Source organism: Mus caroli, chromosome X (genome assembly GCF_900094665.2).
Source record: "Mus caroli chromosome X, CAROLI_EIJ_v1.1, whole genome shotgun sequence".
Lineage (NCBI taxonomy): Eukaryota > Metazoa > Chordata > Mammalia > Rodentia > Muridae > Mus > Mus caroli.
Genome location: NC_034589.1, coordinates 151,645,566 through 151,651,311, shown reverse-complemented (window position 1 = coordinate 151,651,311; position 5,746 = coordinate 151,645,566).

The window sequence follows — 5,746 nt, the reverse complement described above, 5'->3', positions numbered from 1 at the left end:
CATAGCCTCACAAGAGACAGCTAAAGGCATGGGTTTTAAAACATGAAATGGGGGTAGATAGCTGATCAAGCTAATATTTAAGTCTAAATTCAATAAATATTTATTGAATGGCATATGTGCTCCTTGCATAGGCTAGAAATCACCAGGCATAGGTGAATGAGAGAGACTTGATGCCATCAAAAAACATAAAATTTACTGTGAAGACAGAAAACAAATAAACCATTAAAAATAAGTATCGAAGGGATTTGGGATATATCTGTTTGTAGAGTGCTTGCCTGAGATGCATGAGGTCCTGGATTCAATTCATATAAATCAGATGTAGTGGTGAATGCCTGAAATTTTAATACTTAGAGTCGTGAGGATCAAAAGGTCAAGCATAGTCTCTCTATATAGAAAGAACTTTAGCTAGCCTGGAATACATGAGATCCTGTCTTAAATAATAAAAGCAAGGGGTTAGGAATATGACCCAGGAGGTAAGAGAGCTTACTGCACAAACATAAGACTTGAGTTCAAAGACCCAGCACCCATGTAAAAAAGCAGGCATGACTTCCTGTGCTTGTCACCTCAGCATAATGGAGCAAAACCAGGCTGATCCTAAAATCTTACTAGCCAGCTTCAGGTTTCAGAGAAAGACCTTGTCCTATGGTAATGTGATTGAACATAGAGAAAAGTATCCTATGTCCTTCTTTGGCCTCTACATGCACACACAAAGTCACACATAAGTACTCTTATATGTACATCACATAAACACACAGAGAGACACACAAACACAGACAACACATACATACATATATACATGCATAAATACATAAATATTATATTTTAAATGAAATTATTGTCAAAGACATAACCAAAAAAGTTCATTCTGGGCTCTTAGAATTATTCATGGAAAGGGGGCCTCATCAATGAGGAAGGATCATGAAATCCTTCTCAGGGAGAGTTAGCCCAGCAACTGATGAAGGGATGAAGTAGTGAGGGATAGAGGAATGTTCCACATGGAGGCAAGAGCATGTGTGCACTTGACTGTGACACAGAGTATAGTGGAATCTGGAACTAAAAGTAAAGTTTTAGGTCATTCGCATTAGGTGAAATAAGAAATTAAATACTCAGAAATTAAATTAAATACTTTTGTCATCATCTTTACATCAGAAAAAAATGTGGCATATAGTCAGTATAATATTTTCTATACTTGTGTGTGTGTTCATCCATGTATGCGTGCGATGAGGTGCTGAGGATCTGAAAGCAGGTCCTTATGCTCCCACATCAAGCACTGGGCCATTTCCCTAGCCCCTCCGTAGATGTTAAAGTGAGCAATAACCACAAGCATACTGAAGTAGATGGCGCAGCAAACCAGAAAATCATCTAACTCAACACTTGAAAGGACACATCTGTGTGAGGTGCTAATACATTGGGTTAACAACTGGAGGGACTGACATATCCATCTACTAACTAAGAAAAAAAATTCTCTTTTGGAATACTGACATGTTTCTGTGGACTGTCTTCGAACATTTTGAGGGTGGGACATATTCTTTTGTGTGAGTGTATATCCTAAAGTCAGTAATAAAATATGATCCAAAGTTCAAATCATTTTTGACACAACAAATTTCAAGAAGAGATTCAGATCCTAAAATGAGATTAGACTGTGGCTAGGGAATCTAATCCAGTGTCAGAGCATCCGTCAGTGATGCTTTCACTGAAGAGAATCCGTCATCTTGTCAAGATATTTCACCAATTGACATTATGATGGGGAGTCCAAATCTCTTTTCCCACATCTCAGTCTTCACTTCTATTACCAACAAGGCTTTAAACTGAAGATTGAGCCAGAAATATGACACGTAGCAACAGTCTCCTGATATGTTATTTCAATTTCTATTTATCAATCCCAACTCACAAGTACACAAAACACTTATTACACTGCCAAATTCCAGATTCAGTGTGACAAAGGGGTCTTAAGGAGTGGGAAACAAGCAAAGGTTGCTTATTCAGTTGTCCAAAAGGAGAACATGTGACAACCACATACTCTAGGCTTCCACGTCTAAACATGGAAAAGAATTCTTCAGAATACAAAGCATGAAAATGAGAGGGAGCTGGAGCCACTCAACATATCTGTTAAGAATCTAATAGTTAAGTTATAGCACAGGCCATCACAGACTCTAATTAGGGTATGTATTCTTAGAAGGTAATGTTAGGATAATATTCAGTAGAAACTCAAGTGAGGTTTTGCAATGAAGTCTGAGATAAATAGTGATAGTTAGATAGATAGATAGATAGATAGATAGATAGATGCATGCATACATACATACATAGATGATACATAGATATATACACATGCATGCATGCATATATACATACATAGCTGTATGCATACATATATACACATATATACATGTATATATACATATATGCATATATGCATGTATATATATGTATATATATGCATATACACATATATACATGTATATGTATATTCATATATACATATATGCATATACACATGGATGCATGCATGCATACATAGATAAATGATTGATAGATAGATAGATAGATAGATAGATAGATAGATAGATAGTACTTGCTTTAGATACTGAAGAGTCCTTAACTATTTGAAGTCTCTATGACTAGCATTTTATTGGCCTATCAATGGGATCTGTGAAGCATTTAGATGATTTAGTAAATAAGACATGTGACTCTTTGGGTTGTGCACTGCCTAATCCAGGGGTATCATTTGCATAAACTATGATGTAGACCATAGGAGTTTCACCACATGGCTGTTTTTCCTAATAAGACAAGGGGAAAGGATTTATTTGGCATACAACTTCAGGTCACAGTGCATCACTGAGGGAAGTCAAAGCAGAAAGTTAAAGGCAAGCTTGTTTGATATTTCATACAGCATTACTTCTAACTAAGGAAATAACTTCACAGTCAAAGGAGTATAGGAGGAAGCATGGAGAAAGTTGCTTGCTGTTGATTCTCAGGCTGATCTATACTCAACTTCCTTATATAATACAGGACAACCTGCCTAAGAATGGGGCCACCCACAGTGGACTTGACCCTCCTACATCACTTATCAAGACAATCCCCCATGGATATGTTCACAGGGCAATCTGATCTATATAATTCCTCAACTGAGGTGCTCCTTTCAGATGACTCCATGCTGTGTCAAGTTGATAGTAAAGTTAACAAGAACAACTCTCATCCCTTTCTTTCCATGCTCTTCTACCTAAATACACACTTTATCAGGTAGGTTAATTTTGAGCCGCCCTAGATAAGGACATTAGACACAAAAGCCATAAATTTGTGTCAATTTATAACATTAGGTTATATGTCACTCTGTAGACCAGGTAAATGGACAGAGGAAGAGAAGGCACTCATTTTGCTTAAACTCTACAGCCAACAGCAGCAGATAAAGAACACAATGCAGTAGCAGCTGTGCCTGGGTGAAAAGTCACAGAATACATGGGCACTAAAGTGGCTTTCATGGGTACAGATGGCCAGGGAATGGCCAGCTTTGCCCATTGACACATGTGAAGCCCTGCTCTGAGAACTTCCTTCATGGTAGCATGAGAAGTTTGGATTAGAACTAAGGTCCTGGAACAGAGATGATTTGGATATTGTTGTAAATGGGACTTCACACTCCTGTATAGGCTGGAGCTGTCTAGGACATTTAGATGTCCAAAGGGAAATTTTGATGTGAAAGTAAGTCTATAAATTTTAAGTCCTTTCATCTATCCTAAAACCATGACAACTGGCACAAAAGTTTTAAAAATGAATGAAAGGGAAAAAAAGCAAAGGACATTCGACGTCATTTAGTAATTCATTCTATCCTCATCTATCCTTGTTTGTGAATTTTTAAACAGTGTGATATGTGGGACTGGTGGAGACTAAAGGAGTGGAATCAGGGGAAGAGATTTGGAGTACCTGAATTGGTGAAAAAAAAATGATCAGAAAGAGGTCAATTTTCTGCCTCTTGGATCTGTGTTTATATGCCTGGGCTTCCCCTGCCCACTGTTCTGCCCTAGAATGCCTCCATATGTTTTCTCAGAAAAATACAAACCCAGCAAAACCTACCCTAAGCTTAAATAACTGCACTGGTTGATCTTGATTTATTTCTGTAGGTATTATTTGCCCAGGCCAGAAACAGCTTTCCCCAGCCTTCAGCCAAATGTGACAGGGTATGAGTATGTTGGTCAGCTAAATCAAGCCCTCAGATGACAATATATACTCAGTTACAACACCTAGCTGGGATGTAATTTCAAACTTTCTTACTTTCTTGTACCATTAAACAAAGAAGAATCTACAAGATTGAGATCTACAAGGATGAGATCATTGGCTCAAAGGTTACAAAACAGGTCTTCTGTCATAGATCTTCTTTGAGGGCCTACTACTTCTCATATTTGCTTCTATCCTATCCCTATTGCCATTCACCCGCCCCTCTCTCTCTACACACACACACACACACACACACACACACACACACGCACACGCACACGTATTAAAATGTCTCTAGACATTGCCAAGTGTCCCTTGGAGGCAAAATAACCAACAGTTCAGAATCAATAAGCTAAGTATATATTTGTGTCCACAACTGACATACAGCAACAAGAACAACACAAGACAATATACTTTTTAAACTCTGCAAATCAAAATTATTTGTGTTTTTAAATATAAAGGTCACGTGTCACTTCCATCTTCAAATGTAGAAATAGGAAACAATTATATACTATGCTTAGTGCCACAATCCCCATATATATTACATGGCTGCATTTTAGTTCACATTAGGAGAATACCACACATGCTAAATCAAATCTTTGTTGAAATCGTGTCATTATGAGAAAATAGCTCTAAATTTCTGCTCCAGTTTTCAAGAATGAGTCAAACACCTATCTAATGCTGTTTTACACAAACACGCTGAATTCATTAGTTTTTCTGTTGCTAATATTAAAGACTCTTACACAATTGAAGAAAAAAGGTTGTATGTTGACTCACAGTTTGAGGGTAGGTAGAGTCCATTGTGGTGAGGAGGGCATGGAGGCAGGAGCTTGAAGTAGCTGGTTATAGCTCATCCTCAGGCAGGAAGCATAGAAAGATGGATGTTGGTACATAACTTTCTTTCTCCTTTGTATTCAATTTAGTACCCTAGCTCATGGGATGGTACCACCCACATTCATAATTTTAGTAGCCATTACATACCAGTCATATTCTCATCCTAGGAGATATAGCACTAACCTGAAAGGAAATAAAAAGCTTACTCTTACAGAGCATATGTTCCATAGAGGATCAACTGGGCTTAATGAAATTGATGGTAAGACAGGATAAAAAGACAAGAAAAATGAAGGTGTGATGGGAAAACAAAGGAACTTCTCATTGTGGAGTTTGATTGAAGTCTCTCTTGTCGATTGGATTAAGAATTCCAGCACAATTATCAAAATTTGCTCTGATGGTTACCTATTAACAACAATATTCTTTTTATACAAAGACATTTCATATACAGATATTAAAATAGCAATGAACCATGCATGGTTTAATGTGTTTTATTATTTATTTACATGTATTAATGTGATTCTGTTTGCATATACATGCATGTGTGTTAGGGTGTCTGTAGAAGACAGAAGAGGGCATCAGATCCCCTAAGGCTGGATGTTGTTGTGAGCCATGTATCCTGGGCACTGGGAACCAAACTCCAATCCTCTGGAAGAGCAGCAGGTGCCCTTAACCAGTGAGCCATCTCTCCACTTCCTGAACTGTA